At 37.9% G+C, this 24,050-nt stretch overlaps 1 protein-coding gene and 1 pseudogene across 2 annotated transcripts in view; both read left to right on the plus strand.

Moving 5' to 3' along the window:
* BMPR2 (bone morphogenetic protein receptor type 2) overlaps positions 1 to 24,050 on the plus strand; it is a 250,850-nt gene that overhangs the window by 92,788 nt on the left and 134,012 nt on the right. The window lies entirely within an intron of this gene.
* On the plus strand, positions 2,701 to 16,662 carry LOC143677982 (guanine nucleotide-binding protein G(I)/G(S)/G(O) subunit gamma-5 pseudogene; annotated as a pseudogene).

The raw sequence follows: 24,050 nt of genomic DNA on the forward strand, positions 1-24,050 counted from the left end.
TTGCCAGGAAGGTCCACACCCCTGGGAGTCATGTCCCACATAGACAGGGGGAGGGCAGTGAGGTTGCTTGTCGTGTTGGCTGAGAGAAAGAGGCCACATCTGAGCAACAAAAGAGGTTCTCTTGAGGGTTATTCTGAGGCCTAATTTTAAGTAGGCTTAGCCTATCCTTTGTGGGGTTAAGTTTCATATGAACAAACCCCAAGATTGGGGCTCAGCCTATTGCTTTGGTTGTCCCCACTGCTTGTGAGAATATCAAGAATTCTCCCCTTGGGGAAGTTGAATTTTCCCCTTTCTCACCATTCCCCCAAGGGGACTTTGCAAATACTTTTTTATTCCCTGTTCAAATCCTTCTGGGATTTATCAAGGCATCACTATGGACAAACCTACAAAATCTCATGCTCTACTTAAGGTTCCATGTACTTACGGTGTTCAGTTAAGTTGTCCACATAAGTTATATAAGGAAATGTACTAGTCAAAATACAAATTTTATACCAAATAAATATTTTTTGCTTTAGTCTCACACATAAGTTAAAGTTTTAAAATATTAATTACCACCTATTTTCCCTGCATAGGGAAAATAAAACACCCTGCATTATTGACATTCCTTTGTTCTTCCTCTAATGTATTTTTAATGTGAGCTGCTCCCTTCCTTTCTCTGGTGGCACCACTTCCACAGTGATTCAGCTGCTTACATATCTTCTTGATCAGCGCGACTCTAGTTGCAAGAAAGATGACTGCACCCTGCAACCAGTTCTTATCAGCAGATGTGAGAGGAGAGAGGGCATCACTGTTTTAGAGGATCACTGAGCTAATGATACCACCATTTACCCTCTTGACTAGGCCACAGACAGAGGGGTAATCTTTGGCTCTGATTGTTCCCTTAACTCCTGTTCCTACTAGAGCATCCAATGAGACAACACGATAATCCTATTTTTTCTAAGAGAAGGGAACTAACATTATCTAAAAGCAGCTTTAACACATATAGCATACAGAAATTATTTCCTTTAATCCCCACTATAACCCTTGAGGGGTTTTTCTTATTCCCATTATACAGTTGAGGGAACTAAACTTCAAAAGGGCTAAGTAACTTGTGAAAAGTCACATGTTAAATTTTTTGTGCAAGTCCCATTTGGTTCCACAAATATCTCTCTTATCTGTTCCCTTCTCACTTCTTTGTTTCTGCTTTTATCATTTCTCTCCCTAGATTATTACACTGACTTTTTAGCTGGTAAAATGTCTCCCTTCGCTTCTTCCCCCATCTTTTTTTCATACTCAGCCAGAATACTTTTGTTCGTTTTATTCTCCCTTAAAATTCTTCAGTGGTTCCTTGTGGTCTACAAAATGAAGTTCAAACTCCTTATCGTGGTACATCCATCATCTGGTTCCTGCTTACATTTTCAGCATCATTTCCTACTACTCCCTCTTCCCCACTCTGCATTCCAGCGGCACTGAGCTATTTATGGTTACTGGAACTTAACACATTCTCTCCAAGCTTTGGCTTATGATATTCTCACTGCTTGGAATTTCCTTCACTTGTGGTCTGCCTTGTGGATTCTTACTTATCTATCATGATTTAACTTAAGCTACATCTCTGTGATGTGGACATTTCTTAACAACCCTTGGTGTTCCTTAGAGGGACTTTGTTCCCTAGAGGGATAGAGTTAGTCTTGTCAAAATCCTTTTTTCTTGTTTCTAGTAGAGCACTTACCTACTTTGTTTCGTTCACCTCTTAGCGGAGTCCTTAGGGGCAGAGACTTTTTTCTTGAACTCATGAGTATCTTTTTAACTCTCGTGCCTAGCATAGTACCTGGCACAGTAGGTATGCAGCATTTGTTGAAATAATTTCTTTCTGTTTTATGATATATATACATGATTGTTTTTCCCATTAGATCATGCGTTTCTTGAGAGTAGGGATTGTTTTTCATTTTTGTATTCCTTGGACAAGAATTGTTGATTGAACTAAGTTAATTGCATTATGAAATAGATGACGTGCATTTAACCAGATAGGTGCCTAATTAGGGCTGCTGGACTCCTAGTTTTAACTGACTTTACTGATGTATGGATTCGACCATTCCTTTTTACCACAATGCCAAATTGATAGGTCCTTTGAAAATATACACTTGTAATCAGAGCATTTAATAAAATTAGCAAATATCTGGACAAGATTAATCCATATTTTAAGAACTCAATATGATTCTGAAATAAAAATTTAGGAAGAATTAGTATTTTCATGATCAGAGAAATGAAAACTAAGGTAAATGTCCCCAGCTATTAAACAAATTTCAGTATAATAAAATATGCTATTTCATTAAGACTTTCGGAAATAAAATTTAAGTAGTAGTTCAGTGTTTTGCTGTCTATCATATCTCTTTTGCTGGAAAGGATGACACATTTTGCATTGGCTTATTGTGTTTATTGTGTACAAAGTAGTGTGTTTGAGTATAATAGAAAGATAAATATATTAGACTACTAGAATTATTTTTTCTGGAATTGAGTAAAAGGATGCAGTTGTTTTCAGGGTATTCTTATGATATCAGTGAGTCTTTAGAACAATATAAACATACATATGATTTTGTTTATATCATGTTTTGGTGACCTTAACCAATTGAGTTGAACCTCTCTGAGTCTCAGTTTCTTAATTTGTAAAATGATATGCTCATAGGCTTATTTATTTAAATGAGCTTTTAAATTGAAAATGTAAAACATACATTTGAAACTTTTTAAGTATAAAGAACCGGAAACTTAGAGACAAAGTTCGCAGCCCATCCCCCTGCCGCGCACTCCTGGCTGTCTGGCCTCACAGACTAACCGCGACAGTCCATTTCGTTTCTCTGTTCTTTTGCGCACCATGCCTGGTTCCTCCAGCGTTGCCGCTATGAAGAAAGTGGTTCAGCAGCTCCGGCTGGAGGCCCGGCTCAACCGCGTGAAGGCTTCCCAGGCAGCTGCAGACTTGAAACAATTCTGTCTGCAGAATGCTCAACATGATCCCCTGCTGACTGGAGTATCTTCAAGTACAAATCCTTTCAGACCCCAGAAAGTCTGTTCCTTTTTGTAGTAAATTGAATCTTTCAAAGATATTACTGAACTGCTCTCCTAAATATTCTTGCTCATTTTTCTAGGTTTTCTAAACCACTTTTCATGAACCAGTGAATATTCAAAGGAGGGCTAAATTTGAAACCTGTACAAAAGCTTATAACAGTAGCCTGTAACACATGTGCCATACTATACAAATTTCTACTTTCGTCAGTCCTTAACATCTACCTCTCTGAATTTCCATGAGTTTCTATTTCACATGGGTAATTATTTTGTATATACTGGCAACAGCATACAATAAAATACTTAGTATTAGAAAAAAAAAAACTTTTTAAGTATAAAAAGTTATACAGTGAAAAACATCTGTTTTCTACCCTAGCTCTCTAATTCTTTGTCTTCCTGTTTCAAAGTGTGGTAGTTTGGAATTGTATGTAAAAACATATTCTTAAACTTAATCCATTCCTGTGGAATTATAAGTATGATTTTAAAAAAATTATTCATTATTATTGTTTATTAAGATCTCTTCATACACCATACCAGTCCATTTAAAGTATACAGTCAGTGGCTAACAGTATCGTCACATAGTTGTGTATTCATCACCATGATCATTTTTAGAACATTTGCATCACTGCAGAAAAAGAAATGAAAAAAAAAACCCCATACATCCCATATCCCTTACCCTTCCCTCTCATTGATCACTAGTATTGCACTCTACCCATTTTTTTTAACCCCTTATTCACCCCCCCATTATTTATTTATTTTTTGTCCTTATTTGTTTATTCTTCTCATACCCTGGATAAAGGGGACATCAGCCACAAGGTTTTCACAATCACCTGGTCGCACTGTAAGTGTTACATAGTTTATACAGACATCTTCAAAAATCAAGGCTTCTGGAATACAGTTCAAAAGTTTCAGGTATTTCTTTTCAGTGATTCTAATACACTAAAACTAAAAAGGAATATCTACATAATGCATCAGAATAACCTCTCAAATCTATTTGAAATTTCTCAGCCACTGAAACTTTATTTTGTCTCATTTCTCTGTTCCTTGTTTTGGTCAAGAAGGCTTTCTCAATCCCATAATGCCCCATCCTAACTCAACCCCAAGAGTCAGGTCCCACGTTGCCAGGGAAATTTACACCCTGGGAATCGTGCCTCACATAAAGGAGAGAGCAATGAGTTTACCTGCTGAGTTGGGTTAGAGAGAGAGACCACATCTGAACAAAGAAGAGGTTCTCTGGGGGTGACTCTTAGGCATAATTATAAGTAGGTTTAGCTTCTCCTTTTTAGGAATAAGTTTCATAAGGGCGAGCCCCAGGATTGAGGGCTAGATCTATTAAATTGCTTGTCCTCTGTGCTTGTCCCCAGGTGGGAGAGTTTAATATTTCCTCCTTTTTTCCCAGTCCCCAAGGGGACTTTGAAAATCCTTTTTTTATTCTCTGCCCAAATTGCTCTTGGATGTATTGGGGCATCACACTAACGTGTACAAACCAACAAGACCTTGCTCTCTATTCAAGATTCCATATAATTATGGTATTCAAATAAAAGGACCGTACAAGTTAATTTAGATAATGTGCTACCAAAAATATAAATTTTGTGCCAAATAAACATCTCTTCCTTTGGTCTCACACAGAAGTTGAAGTTTTAAAATACAGAACATGTCATCCTTTATTCTGTATTCTAATTTACCTTAGTCCTATCCAGGTCAGCTTCATTCGTATCTCTTGTTTAAGTCTGATCACTTTTTCAACTTTGTAAACAGGTGCTCTATGGGGTAATGCTGATTTTCATAAATTCAGAGCTCTAATGCTGAGTCTCAGGTGTCATACAAATACTTGAACTTCCAAAGAATAACTAGGTTATATACAAATAGCTAAACATCTCAGAATTTAGAAATAACGCTTACAAGTCTGGAATAGATGTGACTGCTGTAAGAGTTTACAGTCTAGGAACCTTTACAGTAGGTCTTAACCTGTTAACCTATGCTCTCAATTTCAGTTCTCCAAGTTTGTATATTATAGTTAGTCCATATGAGTGAAGCATGATAATATTTGTCTTTTTGTTTCTGATATTTCATTCAGCATACTGTCCTCAAGATTCATTCACCTAGTTGCATGGCTCACACAACTTCATTCCTTCTTGCAGCTGCTCAGTATTCTTTTATATGTGTACACCACAGTTTACCTTTTCATTCCTTAGTTAATGTATCCTTAGGTCACCTCCATCCTATGCAAATTGTGAACACTGCTACCATAAACACCAGTGTGCACATGTCCATTCATGTCCCCACTCTCAGTTCCTCCAAGTTAAGTATGACATTTTGGTGAAGTTACTTCAGTTAAGGTATGACCTACCTCAATCAGGATGGATCTTAATCCTATCATTGGAGTCTTTCTTAAGTGGAATGAAATTCAAAAAAGAGAAAACAGCAGGAAGTAATCAGCTGAAATTCTGGAATCCAGAATGAAAGGCGACCATGTGCATTGTCATATGACAGAAGAGCTACACACCCAGGAATGCTGGCAGCCAGCTGCAGTACACCAGTCTTCGGGAAGAAAGCATTGCCTTGATGATGCCTTAATTTGACTTTCTGTTAGTCTCAAAACTGTTAGCAAATAAATTCCCATTATTTACATATCCCTTTGCATGTTATCTGCTTGAGCAGCCAAGGGAACTAAAACACAAAGCAATCATTTCTATCAGTTTCTTATATCCTTCCAGAATATTATATGTAATAAGTATAGTAATGTAACATATACACATATAGATATGTATCATTTCAGGGTTTATGTCACTAAATATACGATGTAATACAGTAGACTTTAAATGATAAGTGTTAGTTCCTCTCCCCTTCCTTTCATGAAGAAAGAGATGACTTTTTCAGGGCTCACATAGTCAGAAAATTCTTCTAGGATTTGTATTCATTTTTTAGTCTAAAACACTCTTAAATTTCATTCTTTAGTCATTAGGGCAATGGAAATGCTAAGCACTTCACACTCACAAGGATAGCTGTTATTGAAAAAATGGAAAATACCAACTGTTGGCAAGTATGCAGAAAAATAGGGACCCTCATGCATTGTGGGTGGGAATGCTAAATTATGTACCTAGTTGGAATGTGGTTTGGTTCCTTCTCAGAAAGAATTATATGATCCTGCAATTCTGCTTCTAGGTATATACACATAAGATTTGAAAACAAGGACTCAAACAGAACTCATATGCTAATATTCATAGCAGCATTATCCACAAGAGTGAAAAGGTAGAAACAGCCCAAGTGTCCATGGACAGATGAATGGATAAACAAAAAGTGATACATATATATATATATATATAGTAGGCTATTATTTAGCCGTATAAAGGAACGAGTGCTGATACAACAGCTACAACATAAATGAGCCTTAAAAACATTATGGTAGGGCAGGCCGTGGTGGCTCAGCAGGCAGATTTCTCACCTGCCATGCTGGAGACCCAAGTTCGATTCCTGGTGTCTGCTCATGCAGAAAAAAAAAATTATGGTAATTGAAATAACCCATACACCGGTGGACATATATTTTATGATTCCACTTATGTGAAATGTCTAAAATGGGCAAATTCAGAGACAGAAAGTAAATTAGATGTTTCCAATAGCTAATGCAAGGCCCGGAATGGCTAGTTGTTGCTTACTGGGTACAGAGTTTCTCTTAGAGGTGATGAAAAATTTTTGAACATAGTAGTTATGGTTGTAGAACCTTCTGAATATAATTATTCTACTAAATTGTACACTTAAAAAGGTTAAAATTGGCAAAATATTGTTATATATATATAACTATAAATATATATGTAGTTATATATATATGTCACTATATAAAACCTTTTTTTAGAAAAGACCTCTCTCTATATTATATTTTCAGACTGTTAAACAAAACATGAAGCTTACAGATTTAATGTACTAGTTACTTAGTTTTTTCTAGTATACATTAAAATAAGTATATAACTATTAAAATTGAATATATATTTAATTTCTGGATCACAAATGTTGCTCATGTTCACATGTAAACAGAAAAGTAAATAATTTCCAAAGCCAGGTAATAATTTTTTTCTTGTTGGTCATTTGAGGTTATTTTCTATCATTTCATTAGTGCAATGGTACTTAACAGGTAGGGATTGGGTAGATTTTGCCCACTGGAGACAGTTTGCAATGTTTGGAGACATTTTTGGTTTCAACAACAAGGGGATGCTACTGGCATCTACTGAATAGAAAACAGGGATGCTCGTAAACATTCTAAGGTGTACAGAATGCTCCATAACAAAGAATTAACCAGCCCAAAATACTAGAGGTGGTGAGATTGAAAAAATGCCAAAACCCTACATTAGCATGAATAATCAATATTTATTACTCTAAGTCATGGCTTCTCTCATTCTTTCTTTAATTATAGTCTGTGTTGACTCCTCATTTTATTATTTTATAATTAAAATCTAATTGTTCCAACCCAGCTCTTAGAGGGCTTGGGTCAGGGCAGTCCCAAGACCAAAGGACATGTCAGTCATGAAGTTAGAGGTGAATTTTAATTTGAACTTATGAGCAGGAGTAGATCTCCTACCCTGGCAGCTGGCCATGGAAAATGTAAGTTAATGCCCTGCAGAGGGGGCAGGTAAGTACAAAGGTTTAGAAGAGTTTAGGACTAGGGTGTGAGCAGCAAGGTCTCCTGACCTGGGGTTTGTGAGCTTTGTTATTGACTGTGATCAAGGGAGGGATTCTTGCTTTGTTTAAGATACCATCTATACATTCTTCCACTCCTCTACCCGCCACATCCCCCGAGGAGATTTGATGCTTTAATTTCAGTCCCAGTCTTTGTAGGCAGCTACATGCAGTAACTCATTCTCAATATGGGGGAGGGGCTTAGGCCCTGGGTCTCCACAGTCTATCCCCATGCAGCAGACTATGTTGACCATAGGACAGATATTGCATCTATATTCCACAACTGTATGAGACAACAGAACACTAGGAGTCCCAACACAGAGAGATAACAACCCCACAAAGAGATGCTGCCATAGTCAAAAAGGGGATTAAACCATTTCCCAGTTACTAGAAATATGATATAAAGAGTTTTATAAGAAAGCATGGATATAGCACTGTCCCCAAATACAACATCCTGTAAATGCAAAGGTTCTTTCTCAGATTTTCTGATATGTTGAATTCTGCAAGGCCAGCAGGGTATTCCATGCAGTCCAATTTGTAGGAATCACAGTCCAAGGAAGGCTGGTAGTGCCTGAAGATGACAAGTCCATGCAAACCAGTTTGGGTCTGATTTTGGGCGTGAGTTACTTGAAGCCCACTGTGGGTAGATGTTTGCTAGGGCACTGTGGGTGGAAAGAAAGTTGTTTATGGGGAACAAAAAAGGGTCTAACAATATACATGCTAGAGTTCCATTGGGTGACAAGGCACTAGGCAGATGAATATTTTGGGAAGGTTTTAAAATATCAGATATTTTCCCCTTGCACATTTTGAGAGTCCTCCACTGTAACATTATATTAGTCTTAAGCATAAGAAGGTCTACATAATAATACACAATGTTCCTATGGGAATAGGATGCCCCAGATTGGTGATAAAAAATTTAACAGGCATTTTTTGTTTCATATTACAATATTTTGGGTGACTCCTATTCCCCATAGGCTAAACATTCTCAACCAGCGCAGCTGTATAGACCAGCAATAAGGTGAAAGGAACTCATTTCCCCCTGTTTTTATGGTGTGAGGCCTAGGCAACAGCAAAGTATTATTATTCCTACTTTTAAGCTGTAAAATAGCTGTCCCTTTCATTTGTATCCTCAGAGCTTACCTTGGTCCTGAAGTTAGCATTTTGCTAGGGGCTAGGGCTGCAGCCTGCTGAGTTACATTCAAGCAAATTAAGGCTTGATACAGTTTCTTAGTCCGCTTTTGCAAGGACCTCTTACCATCTTTCAGCTAGTTTAACAGACTATTCATTCTTTCAGTAAGGCCTGCATGTGTGGGATTGTAGGGCAGATGGAACATCCACATCATGTTCTGATCCATGGCCCAGGATTGGGCTGTCTGCCCAGTGAAAGGGTTCCCCCAGTCACTGTTTATCTGTGTAGGCACACCATGCAGAGTGCTCACTTCCTGCAGACTTCTGATGGTGGCCCAGTGGTTTGCCTTCCTCTCTGGAAAAGCTAACAACAGTCCTGTAGATGTGTCCATGGCAGTAAAAGCATGCCTTGCCTCCTCTGAGAGCAGAAGGGGACTGATGTGAACCACTTGCCACTGGGTCACTGGGATTTGTGACTGGTCAGTGTGTTTCATGTGTTGTGATAGCTTACATGGTTGAAGCAAGGAGCAAAAGCCACTCCCTAGTAATGTCTACTGGCTGTTGGTACATGATTGGCAGCTACAACTTTCTTCACTGGCAGGTGTCTCAGGTATCTTTCCACAGTTCTTGTCCCAGAAGAGTCAACTTATGACTCTTCATTGTTCCTGCTTCCTGGTTGCCATCCAGTAGAAAGGCCTTTGTTAACAGCCCACCTGTTGGTATGGATAGTTAGCATGGCTCCTGGCTCATGTACTATTACTATCTATGCTACTCTTAACTTAGCCCATTGACTGCTTTGCATAGCATGTCTCCCACCATATAGTGTCAGTACAGGGTTATACTGCCACAGCTTTCCATATGGGAGGCTGCTCACTAGTGGACCCATTGGTGTACCAAGCTGTGCCAGTTTGAAAGGACATATGTCCCCTAGAAAAGCCATATTTTAATCTAAATCCTATTTCCTAAAGGCAGAATAATCCCTATTCAATACTGTATGCTTGAAGCTATAATCAGATCATTTCCTTGGAGATGTGATTTAATCAAGAGTGGTTGTTAATGGGTGGGTCACGGTGGCTCAGCAGGTAAGAATGCTTGCCTGCCATGACCGAGGACCTGGGTTCGATTCCCGGTGCCTGCCCATGTTAAAAAAAAAAAAAAGTGGTCGTTAAGCTGGATTAGGTGATGACATGTCTCCACCCATTTGGGTGGGTCTTGATAAATTTCTGGAATCCCATAAAAGAGGAAACATTTTGGAGAGTGAAGGAGATTCAGAGAGAGCAGAGAATGCTGCAGCACCATGAGGCAGAGAGTCCATGAGCCAGCGACCTTTGGAGATGAAGAAGGAAAATGCCTCCCAGGGAGCTTCATGAAACAGGAAGCCAGGAGAGAAAGCTAGCAGATAATGCTGTGCTCGCCACGTGCCCTTCTAGCTGAGAGAGAAACCGTGACTGTGTTTACCATGTGCCTTCTTACTTGAGAGAAAACCCTCAACTTCATTGACCTTCTTGTACCCTGGATGCCTTTGATTGGACATTTCTTAGACTTGTTTTAATTGGGAAATTTTTTTGGCCTTAGAACTGTAAACTAGCAAGTTATTAAATTCCCCCTTTAAAAGCCTTTCCTTTTCTGGCATATTGCATTCCGGCAGCTAGCAAACTAGAACACAAGCAGACTCAGGAATGGTATCTGTCCCTTCTATAATGGGCATTTCACCAGCTATTTCAACATCTAAAATTGCTGTTGAATCTTCTATATAGGATGGTCTGAGACTCGTGAATTTCTGCACTCAGAAGGCTGGTATTGAAAATGCTGCACTGTAGCAGGTAGGCTTTCCATTTGGCAGACTGCTCAGCTAGACACTGCCAGAGTGTGGCTTAGAAGCCGTATCATTTATCCACCCCGGAATAAGGATGGCCATTTTCAAGGTGACTGGGCATCTTTGTGTCAGTCCCTCTATTTGCAATAAGGCACTATATGCAGCATATAATTGCTTTTATAGAGGGCTGTATCTCGGTGCTCTCCCTTTCCATAATTGTGAACAAAAGCCAAGGGGCATTCATTTAGAATTTTGCCTCTGTAACAGACCCCACCCAAAGGCATATCAGTGCTGACTACATCCAGTTAACAGGGTTGGTCTTGATTTACGCCCCACAGTGTATGTGTCTGTGCTGTTGCCAGTTTGCCTTTTCAAAAGCAGCCTGTTGTAGGTCCTCCCATTTCCAAGTACGAATTTTTCTAATTAGCATATACAAAGATTGTAAAATTTCGGTTGAAGAACAAAACGTTTCCAATACCCCAGCAACCCCAGTAAGGCCATTAGTTGTTTTGACATATGCAGTGTAGGCAAACATTTTACCTTATTAATTACTGCAGAAGAAATAATTTTTGTCTTACCCAACCATACATTTAAGAATTTGACAGGGCGACCAGTTGCAGTTTGTGTGATTAATTGCTCATCCTTGACTCTTGGTGAGATAATGGTAAGCCTGAGGTTTCTTTTAGTTCAGAAAGAGAGTTACTGGTTAACATGACGTCATCGATACATGAAATAGATTTTTCCACTCAGCCAAGTCCTTTGCCATGAAACTGTTGCAGATGGTTGGACTACGTAAATGGCCTTGTGAGAGCATGGTGAAAGTCCTTTGTTCTTTTTCCCAAGTGAAGACAAAAGCAAGTTGACTGGCTTTATTTAATAAAGTAATAATGGCATTATTGAGTACTAATTCCTTGTAGTAAAGCGGCTAAATTTCTTATTTCTTTTCCTGAAAGTAACACACCCTCCGCACTAGTGTCCCAAAGATGTTGTAGCCAATTCAGCAGCACTTCTTTAGGCTTTTGTCTATTTTGATTCCCAATTTCATGTAATTCAGCAGTGGTATAGTCCTGCATGGTAACTAAGATCTTCTGGTGAGGAGGGGTGCTGGGGTAGCCACAGCAGCAGCAGCACACTCAGCATCACCCTCCCCCACTGAATGGGGAGGGAAGGGTGCTGAATATGTTCTTTCTTAACTTTTTGTTGGACCAGAGGACAAATAAGCTTCTTTTCCTCATTTTTAATATTTCAGTTAGACTGAGGCTCATCATCATCTGAAGAGAAATCAACAGGATCCTATATTTATGGGTTACAGTCAGGGGAAGTCAGGATATGCCTCACTTGTCCCTTGGGCAGTCTACACCCTCTTTCTCTGGCATATGGAATGCCAGTATTTCTAAACTCCTATCTACATGGTATATCCTCATATTCAGAGCATCCTTCAAATCTGCTTGATTTATACACAAATCCTTTTCTAATTTTTCTTCTTTTAGTCTGCAAACTGCTGCTTTAGCAGCCTGGGCCTCTTCTGTGGCTAGATGCACAGCTCCTAATAGGGGCCATGTGACAGTTTTGGTGGCCTGATGGCTTTCCATTTTCTTATGAAATCCTAAATATTCTGTGGCCTGCTATAGGAGTTCTAATACTAGGAAAGTAGCCACGCCTCCACACATAAACACTAGAAACCAACTTGCTATTTCCCCCATGGATTCTCCCTTCCTAAGACTCATGCTTGCTACAGCTGGCAACTCTTACCATTTGTTCCAGCCTAGCCCTTGGAGGGCTTGGGTCAGAACAGCATGAAGACCAAAGGATACGTCAGTCATGAAGTTAGAGATGAATTTTAATTTAGGACTTATGAACACAAGAGGATCTTCCATGATGGTGGCTGGCCATGGAAAATGGAAGTTAATGCTCTGTAAAGGGGGCGGGGAAGTGCAAGGGCTTATAAGGGTTTAGAATAAGGGTATGAGCAGCAGGGTTTTGTGACATAGGGTTTTGTAGTTTTGTTATCAACAGTAATCAAGGGAGGGAGTCTTAATGCTGTGTTAATGATACCATCTATACATTCTTCCACCATCCCACCCATCCCCCACCCTCTGAGAAGATTTGATACTTTGATTTCTGTGCTGGTTATTGTAGGCAGCTAAATGCAGTTACTTATTCCCCATATGGAGGAGGGGCTCTGAATCTCTACACTAATGTGATCCTAGATTAGATGTTATCTAATGTTCAACAAGATGTGTACATCTATTCTTTTTCTCAGATTCTAATTTAAAAATATTTGTCATTTTATCACATAGTCATTTACTTTGCAAATTTTCACCTTTGTTAAAAACATACTAAAGGAAGCTGAATTATTTGAGAAAGTAGTTCTCAAGTGTTCGATCCAGTTTGCTGCTTTGAGGTTGACCAGGTCCTATTCTGTGGCTCTCTGAGGCTGAAAATTATATAGCCATTTCCAGCTGTTTTAGGTAGCAGCCATCTAGGATATTCCAGAGTGTTACTATTCCAGGTCTGGAGGCAAACAAGGCCTATGTCTAAATGTCATCTTTACTGTACTTCCAGGCTATTTAGGGCTATTGTTAATGTAATCTCCCTTGGAAATCGGTCTACAGATAGATAGGAAAATACAGGAGAGAGAGATCTGGAGAAGAAAATAGAAATGAAGTCTGTTGGTAAGGGTAAAAAGAGAAGAAATAAGATATCTTTATCAGAATAAAGCTATGATGTATAGAACAACATAGATGAACTTTGAGGACATTATGTTGAGTGAAATTAGCCAGAAACAAAAGAACAAATACTGATGGTCTCACTAGTATGAACTTTAACATTAATGAGTGAACTTTGAAAGTTGAAAAAACAGGTTATCAGGAAATAGAAAGAGGGTAGAGATTGGGCATTTGATGCTGAAGGAGTTATAGAGTGTTCAGCAGGATTGATTGTTAAGATCCAGAAATGGATAGCACAATACTATCTGATGGTAGCACAATATTGTAAGTATACTGAACAAAGCTGAATTTGAGTATGGTTGAAAGAGGAAGGCTAGGGGCATGTATGACACCAGAAGAAAAGATAGAAGACAAAGACTGGAACTGTATAACTTAGCAAAACCTAGAGTGCATAATGATGGTGATTGAATGTACAAATTTAAGAATGTTTTTACATGAGGGAGAACAAATGAATGTCAACAGTGCAAGATGTTGAAAATGGGATGGTATATGGAAAAAATACAGTCAGTGCAAACTAGGATCTATAATTAACAGTAACACTAATATGCTTCCATTAAGTGTAAACAAAGGCAACATACTAAAGCTAAATATCAAGAAGGGGTGAATATAAGGGAGGGGTATGGGATTCTTGGTGTTGTTGCTTCTCCTTTTTATTTAAAAAATTTTTAATCTTCATTTTTCTTTTCCTCTTCTTTCTTTGCGGAAGAAATGGAAATGTCTTCATACAGATTGTGGTGGTGAATACATAACTATGTGGTAATATTGTGAACCATTGATTATTTACTTAGGATGGATTATATGGTGTGAATAAAACTATTTAAAAATAAACCAGAAGGTACAAGTGCTGAAGAAAATGTGGAGAGAGAGATGTACCTAGTCACTGTTGGTAGGGAAGTAGTATGGTGCAGACCTTCTGGAGGGTGATTTGGTGGTTCCACAGGAGCCTAAGTAAGAGTTACCATATGACTCTGCAACCCCGTTATTAGGTATATACTAGGAAGAACTGAAAGCATGGACATGAATGAACATATGCACACTGATGTTTATGGTGACAGTAGTCACGATTTGCAATGGATGGAGGTGGCCTAAGGTACATTGATTGTCAGAAGGGCAAACTGTGATATGTAAATACAGTGGAATACTGAATGGCTGCAAGAAGGAGTGAACTTGTGAGACATGCAACTAGGTGAATGAACCTCAAGGACAGTATGTTGAGTGAAATAAGCTAGGAACAAAAAAGACAGATATTATAATGCCTCAATAATATGGACTAACTACAGTGTGCAAACTCTGAGAATTGAATTTGAGAGCATAGGTTATCAGAGGAAGGCTTAGTGTAAAAGTTCCCAGACTAAGCTCTTATAGCATTCACATCTCTTCCGGAGTTGTAACTGTTATTTCTAAATTCTGTGATGCTGGGCTTTTAGTATATAATTGAGAAATTTCCTGGAACTTCAGATATCATTGTGACACCTGAGACTGAGAGCTAGAGTTCTGCAGGTATGCAAGTCAGCATTACCCCATACAGCAACTATTAAAAAAGGTGAAAAAGAGATCAGACTTCAATTAGAAATATGAATTAAGTTGATCTGGTTAGGACTAAGATGAATCAGACTAAAGGATAAAGAAATATTGCCTATATATTTTTCCTCTATTTATTTTTTCATAAAGCTATGCATTTATCATCAAAATCGACTTTTTTCTTTTTTGTGAAAAATAACATATATACCAAAAGCAATATATTTCAAAGCACATCGTACCAATTAGCTGTAGAACAGATTTCAGAGTTATTCTACAATTTTAGGTTTTTACTTCTAGCTGCTCTACAAATACTGGAGACTAAAAGAATTATTAATAAAATGATTCAGCAATCATACTCATTTGATAAACCCTACCTTCTCTTTATAACTCCACCATCACCTTTGATCTTTCTCTCACTCTTTAGGAGTATTGGGGCTAGGCCCGTTCTAACTTCTTCATGTTGAAATGGGCTGTTGATAATATAGGATGGGGGATGGAAATAGTTGATGTTCTGGAGAGACTGGGATATTGACTGTATTTTAAAACTTCGACTTCTCTGTGCGACCAAAGGACGAGGTGTTTATTTGGTGCAAAATTTATATATTCTGTAGCACACTATCTAATTTAACTTGTATGGTCAGTTTACTCAAACATCATAATTACATGGGACCTTGAATAGGACATGAGATCTTGTTGGTTCCTACAAGTTAGTGTGATGCCCCGATACATCCCAGAGTAATCTGGGCAGAAGATAAAAAAAGTATTTGCAAAGTCCCATCAAGGGACTGGGAAGAAGGTGGAAATATTAAACTTCCCCACCTAGGGAATTTCTGATATTCTCACAAGCATTGGAGACTACCAATTTAATAGACGAGCCCTCAAATCTTAGGGCTGGCCCTTATGAAACATACCTGCAAAGGAGAAGCTAAGCCTACTTAATTTTATGTGTAAGAGTCACTCCTCAAAAGTCTCTTTTGTTGCTCAGATATGGCCTTTCTGTCTAAGCCAACTCAACAGGTAAACTCAGTGCCCTCCTGCCTACGTTGGACATGATTCCCAGGGGTTTAAATCTCCCTGGCAATGTGGGACTTGACTCCTGGGGATGATACTGGAGCTTACATCATGGAATTGAAAAAGACTTTTTGACTAAAAGGGGGAAGAGAAATGAGACAAAATAAAGTTTCAGTAGCTGAGAGATTTCAAATGTATTTAATATATATATTTATGTATTTCAAATATATATCAAAGATATAATCACATACATCAGTAAAATTGCATTTAAAAAAGAATCTTGACATTTTCAATTGTTAATGTTAATTAATATATCTATTTTTTCTGTTAGGGTAATGAGAATTTTTTTTTTTTTTTTGGGGGGGGTGGCTTAAAACAGAACTTTATTGGCTCATAGTTCTGGAGGACAGAAGCCCCAAATCAAGGTGTCAGCAGGGCCCTGTTTCCTCTGGTTTGTGGGGAAGAATCCTTCCGTGCCTCTTCCTAGCTTCTGCTCGTTTGCCAGCAATTATTGGCATTGCTTGGCCTGTGACAGCATAACTCCAAACTCTGCCTCAGTCATCACATGGCCTTCTCCCTCTGCGTGTGTCTCTCTTCTCCCCTTCTAAGAACACCAGCCGTACTGAAGTAAGTGTGACCTTATTTTATCTTGTCTAACTCCAAGGGTTAGGGCTGGTACCAAGGATTTAGGACTTTCAGCATATCTTTCTAAGAGACAACTCAACCCATAGCAACTGGTATTTATGCAAATGCAAGCCTGCCCCCCCGCCCCCCCCAGTTCTTTCTCTACAAACTTCCTTAGGGAATTCATCACACACTCATTAACCTGTCTTCTCACCTATAATTTAAGATCTGTCATCTCTCTCTGACCCTGTTCAAACTACTGAACATGATTGCTCAACCGCCTAGCTCTTTGTCTCCAGTCCAAAGTAAGCTTGTCTGTTCCATATTCCAAATGTTTCTTCAACTCGAAAAAGTTGCACTGCATCCCAACTTGTGCTACACAGTATTGTCTTCTGCTTTCCTGGTCTTATTGATTGCTTTTTTTTTTAACTTCTTCTTTGTTGAAGTCATCTTTTCCCAGAAACAATCTATGGACTGTTCACTGCAGAAGGGTTGATGTCATCCGGAATAGCTCTGTCAGCTGGGAAGGCATGTCGCTGGCATCTGCTGGTCCCTTGCTCCTGAGCTCTGTTGCTTTCAGCCTCTGTTTCCTGTGGGAGTTCCTCACTTGTTTTGTGGGCTTTCACTTAGTTCCTCCAGGGCACAACTGTGGGTTCTGACTTGCTGAGCATCTCATGGGAAGGCACATGGCAATGTCTGCTGGACTCTGCCCATGTCCAGATACCTGCTCTCTCTATTGGCACTCCAAACGTCTCTAAACATCCATGCCTCTGTCAGCTCTGAGACCCAGCTCTCCAAGTGGGTGCATCTCTAATGAGATTTTTTAGCTAAGGCTGGAATTAATTTTATGAAGAAGGATAGTGTAAGGATGGAAATATGTTGCAAATAGAGAGAGAGAATATAATATGTAGAAAGTTCAGTACAAGCACATCTGTGTTTCTCAAACAAATAGCTGGTTGCATTTATTTTCAGGAACATTTGTAAACCTGATTGCACAGAGTTTATAGCTATGCTCAGAAGTATAAATTAATATATAGAAATATTGGTTCTAGGAAATAAATAATCATACATCTTTCCTCTGTGTATGTATGAAAGTACTATTATGTGTGTACGGAATGGAAAATCACCACCCCTTCTCTATTCCCACCCCCCCCTCCTAACTCCACCCCACCCCCACCAAGTTATTTAATTTAATATCGAGCATTCAGGGACTGGAGTCAATTTTAGTTTGATCAAAAGTGCAGCCAACTGATAAGAGAGAGTAGCTGCCAGATGTACAGTTAATATTGGATTGGGAGCTATAAGAGTCCGTATTTACTACTGTTTTTCTAATTCAGAAAGATGTAATATTTCTGTACTCCCACTGTGGTTTGGGAAGTTTTATGTCTCCTGAGTTTCCTAAATCAGTGTTTTTTAATCTGTAGGCTCTGACCACCATTAAAACAAACAGACAAAAAAGAATAGAAAATATCAGAGTGCATTGCACATAATAAGCCTTACATTGTTCTAAGTTAACTATAAAATGGCACATCATTGCAGAATGATGGTAAATTAGGCTTTTTCATGATGTTTTATTCTGATAAAGAGATCTCATTTGCTTCTAGGCTTTGTGATTTGCCATAATGCATGACCTACCTTTTGAATTAGTGAGCTCCCCACTCCTGAAAATATTTAAGTACATCATTTATCAAGGATGGTACCTGTAGGATGACTTGCTGCTTTATATGAAAAATTTTATTTCATAGGTTCTTTCCAACTAATATTTTGTAATTCTCTTTCATGGTCATATTCTTAGGAAATGATATATTCCTTTTGTGTAATTTTTACAATTGTACTGGAAATAACCTCAGCCTGAATTGACTTTGTTGAACTTGGCAGTTTTGCAAGAGACATGACAGTAGAGTTCTCTACTAAGTTTATACAATAAAAATTGTCTTACAGTAGGAATTATATTTCACTTAGCTTCTTTCTTTTTTTCCATATTCTCCAAGTGGAAATGTTTTTCTCATCAATTATCATCTCTTTTTGAGCCTCCCTCAAAAGCCTTAAATTAACTTTTAGGAATATATAAATTTTTATATTTTCAATTTTGCAAATAAAAAACAATATGCATTGTTATATAAAGGTGTTTTTATTGATTCATATATATATATTTTTATAATACCTTTATTGCGATATATGTATATATACACATACCATACAATTCACCCACTTTAAGACTACAATTCAGTGGTTTTTTAGTATATTCACAGAGTTGTGCAGCTATCACCACAATCAATTTTAGAATATTTTCATCATCCTCAAAATAAGCCCTGGGCCTGACATCTTTGCAGAGAGTAGCCTGTTTCTTTCTTCAAATAATGCTTGAATAGAATCTGACATTTGACCTCTTTGGCTGGTTGCTCTGAGCCAACTGTCTGCCACTTTCTCACTGCGCCCCCTGGCTGCCCCTCTCCTCAGCCACCTGCCTTGATGACACAGTACCCCTCACAGGTGTGGCAGAACTACAGCCAGGACTCAAATGTCACCATCAATTGTCAGATCAATCTGGAGCTCTATGTTTCTTAAGTCTACCTATCTTGTATCTTCACTACTTTGACCATGATGACTTGAAGAACTTTGCCAGATATTTTCTTCATCGATCTTGTGAGGCAATGGAACATGTTGAGAAACTTAGGAAGCTGCAGAACCAATGAAGTGATCAGCTCTTCTTTCAGGATATCAAGATCTGACTGTGAGAACTGATAGAGAGGGCTGAATGCAATGGAGTGTTAGCTACACTTGAAAAAAAGGGTGAATCAGGTGCAACTGGAATTGCACAAACTTGCCACTGACAAGAATGACTCCAGTTATGTGACTTAATTGAGCCTCATTACCTGAATGAGCAAGTAAAATACATCAAAGAATTGGGTGCCTACTTATCTAACTTGTGCAAAATGGGAGTCCTGGAATCTGACTTGTCAGAGTATCTTTTTGCCAAGCATACCCTGGGAAACAGTGATGATGAGAGCTAAAACCTTATGCTGACTTCTCCATAGCCACAGGGATGACTTCTGTGGTCCCCGTGGTAGTGCATGCATGTTGGATTTACCTTTATCTTCTCTATAAATTGTATCAAAACATTCACCAAGTTCTATCATTTGTACCATTTCTCCAAATAAAGTAATTTAGTACTCTTTACCCCTCCCCCCAATGTAAAAATAAGCCCTGTACCCATTAGCAGGGAATCTACTTTTTCTCCTTCCCCTATCCCCTGGTAGCCACTGGTCTTTTTTCTGTTTCCCTTAATTTGCCTACTCTGGATGTTTCATGTAAGTCGAATCCTACAGTGATATGGTCTTTTGTGACTGGCTTCTTTCACTTAGCATAATGTTTTCAACGTTCATCAATACTTAGGAGTAGAATTGCTGGGTCATACCATAACTCTGTATTTAGTTTTTTGAGGAACTGCCAATCTGTTTTCCATAGGGGCTGCACCATTTTATATCTCTACCAAGTGTGCAAGGTTTCCAGTTTCTCCACATCCTCACTAACACTTATTTTCCACCTTTCTTTATAACCAGCCTACTCTGTATGAAGTGCTTTCTCATTGTAATTTTGATTTGCATTTCTCTATTCATTAATGATGTTGAGCATCTTTCCATATGCTTATTGTTGGAGATGTGTCTATTCAAGTCCTTTACCCATTTTTAAATGGTTGTTTGTCTTTTTGTTGTTGTTTTGTATGAGCCCTTAATATATATTTTCTATATTAAATCCTTATCAGATATACGATTTGCAGCTATTTTCTCCTATTCTATAGATTTTTAATTTTCTTCATAATGTCTTTTGGAGCACACAAAATTGTTTTTTGTTTGTTTGTTTGTTTGTTTGTTTGTTTTTGGTGCACAAAAAGTTTTATCTACTTCTATTGATTGTGCTTTTTATGTCATATCTAAGAATTTATTGCCAAATTCAAGGTCATGAAGATCTTCCTCTATGTTTTCTTCCAAAAGTTTTGTGGATTTATATTTAGGTCTTTGATCCATTTGAGTTAATATTTATATATTGTGACAGATCAGGGTTCATCTTCATCTTTTTGAGTGTGGATGCTCAGAATTTTTTTTTCTTTTTTCTTTTTGTCATGGGCAGGCATGGGGAATTGAATCCGGGTCTCCAGCATAGCAGATGAGAATTCTGCCACTGAACTGTTTCATTTTTAATCAGCTTTTTTGTGGCCTTTCTATTTAGTTATCTCTGCAGAAATGGCTTAGCATAGTAGGCCTCGGACTTCTATCCTTGGAAAAAGCTGGCTTGCAATTGGTCCTTGTTTTGCATCTGAGAACTTGGATTTCAGCAGTGTTCCCGCCAACCCTTAATTGATAAGAGTGGTTTTTTCTATTAAATTGTGCAATCAATATGGTTTATGTTGAATGCCTTCTTTCCTTCTCACTGTATGGAATTTAGGTATGTTATAGGCAGAGGGTACCTATGTGTTCAGGCTTCCCCACCCCCCAGTGAAATATTTGGACACTGAGTTTCTAACTGACTCTGTATTAGACAACATTTCATATATGTTATAGCAATTCAGTGCTGGGGGAATTAAGTACATTCTTTGTAACTCCATGAGAAACTTGGAAGTTTGGAAACTTGCACTCGATTTACTCCAGACTTCACTCCATGTGGCTTTTCCTGTTGCTGATTTTGCTTTGTATTCTTTGGTTGTAATAGCTCATAGTTGTGAGTATAACTACAAGTCCTGTGAATCCTCCTAGTATATCACTGAAGCTGGATGTGTCTCAGGGACTCTTGACATAGCATCAGATTTATGAACATAAAGATATCTGACATAGCATCAGATTTATGAAGAGGAACCTTATGAGGATTTTAATATTTCTACTCTGCTCTCTCTTTGAAGTTATAGGAATACTTGACAGAATGACAGTTTAATCTATTGTAATCTGGCTGTAGAAATATAAATTAAGAGCTAATCATTTCATTTTTGAAAGGATTACTTTACAGAATGATTTGTGACATTTGAAAAATAAGGGACTTCTTTACTTAATTTCTTAGTTGTGAATTTAGAAATTTGAGGTTATACCAAATTTTATAGGAACATTTTTGTTAAGGTACTCTCTCTTTTCTGTATTTCCTAAGAGAATTTTGGTGATACTCTGAAACCCCACTTATGTTTGTCCTGGGAAGTTTATATTCTGGGAAGGGTGTACTGTTGCTTCAGTTATTCAGTTATTTACCCTATTACTGCAAGGTTCCCATGTTTGTTTATTTTAGATAGTTAATTTTGACACTTAGATAAACATAAGCCAAACACACAAGCCTACCCAGAATAAGTCCCTGAACTTTGTTCTGGGGTAAAGATAAGGAATTTAGTTGTCTCTAGTACAGATAAACTATTATAACCACTGAAAAATGGATGTTATATGATTCTTGTATTCTTTAAATATAGAGTGACAGTGAACTTCTTATTAAAAATTCCTGCTAATAAAACTTAAGATTTATTCATCCCATGCCAATATAATTTTACTCATCCATAAAACCTGCCTTTTAAAGGATTGTAGATCAGGCACAGGATTCTGTGATTTAGTGAAACATTTCTTCATTTAATATGTTTACAATATGTATGAAAAATATTAAATTCTCCTGAATATGTTGTCTTGTTCTTGTTCAGTTTTATACTGTATCTTGCCTTTTGGCAAATGAACTTGAGATATAAACTGAATGTATTTAAACTGTGGAATTAGATGAGTTTTGATAATTGTATAAGCCCGTAAATTCCCCACCATAATCAGCATGCCGAACATTTTCCGTACCTCCAGAAGATTGCTTGTGCTGGTGTTTGAGAGGATGTGGAAAAATAGGAACACTCGTTCAATGCTGGTAGCAATGTAGAATGGTACAGCCACTGTGGAACAGTTTGGCAGTTCTGCAGAAAGTTAAATATAGAATTACCATATGCCCTGGAAATCCCATTTCTAAGTATATACTCCAAAGAATTGAAGGCAAGGTCTCAAACAGATAGTTGCATGCTGATGTTCATAGCAGAATTATTCATAATTGTCAAAAGATGGAAGCAACCCAAGTGTTCATCAACTGATGAGTGGATAAATAAAATGCAAAATATATACATTCATTACATTCACAATGCTGTGCTCCCATCACCACCATCAGTTACCAAATTTACAGTCAACTCAAATAAAAACTCTGTACAACTCAAGCCTTAGCTCCCCTCCCTACCTCCAACCCAGCCCCTAGTACACTCCAGATTCTGAGCTTGCTTATTCTAATTACTTCATATCAGTGAGATCATGTAATATTTGTACTTTGGGGTCTGGCTTATTTCACTTAACGTGATGTCTTCAAGGTTCATTCATGTTGTTGTATGTATCTTTTTTATGACTGAATACTACTTCAGGCTCATCTGTGTTGTATCAGAATTTCAGTCCTTTTTATGGATGAATAATATTCCATTGTATGTATATGCCACATTTTATTTAGTCCATTCATCAGTTGATGTACACTTGTGTTGCCTCCACCTTTTGTCTATTATGAATAATGTTCCTGTGGATATTGGTGTATTAACAGTTTTGAGATTGATCTATATTGTTGCAGGTCTCAGTAGTTTATCCTCTTTTACCAATTGGCTAGTTTTGGTGTGGACGTGTTTCATTTCGCTAGTCTACCCAGCCTTTTTTTTTTTTTAATTAAAAAAATGGTTCTAACAATACTTCTTGTCAGTGGTAAAGTTAGGAGAAGGAAGCATATAGTTCCATATGTTGAAGATAACAGCAGTAAAAAAGAGCTGAGCTCCTATCCTTATAGAGCTTACAATTTAGTAATTGACACAGAAAAGTAATAAGAAATGTGGAGAATGTGAATAAGTGTAGAATTTTGTGATAGCATTTGTAGGGAATTCCCCCTTCACTGGTCTGGGGTAATTGTGGAAGGTTCTTTGGAGAAGAAGTGTTTAGGCTGAATAGGAGTTAAGTAGATGACACATTCCAAGTGTAGGGAAAAGAATACATAAAGTTCTTGAATGAGAAAGAGAATGGCATTCTATGGCTGGAGTCTGGATGAAGCTGAAAGATGATAGGCTAGTGTTAGATCATGCAGGTTAAGCATGATGTATTTAATATGTACATCATATTAAGCATTTTGAAAATTATCCTGAAGGTAGTGGGAAACCACTGAAAGGATTCAAGCAAGGAGGTGATATGGTCAAATTTTAGATCTCAGTTTATACTCTCATCAGGTATTTTGAGTACTTTATTTCTAAAAATTCAACTTGCCATGTTTAATTCTGTCAATTACTCAGTTTTTTTTATTGAGAAAAATCTCTACACCTGTACTTTCTATACATAGTGTACAATCAGTGGCTCACAGTATCATCACATAATTGTGTATTCATCACCATGATCATTTTTTAGAAACTTTGCATCACTTCAGAATAAGAAATAAAAAGAAAACTCATACATACCATATACCTTACCCCTTCCTCTCATTGACTTCTAGTGTTT

Source organism: Tamandua tetradactyla, chromosome 3 (genome assembly GCF_023851605.1).
Source record: "Tamandua tetradactyla isolate mTamTet1 chromosome 3, mTamTet1.pri, whole genome shotgun sequence".
Lineage (NCBI taxonomy): Eukaryota > Metazoa > Chordata > Mammalia > Pilosa > Myrmecophagidae > Tamandua > Tamandua tetradactyla.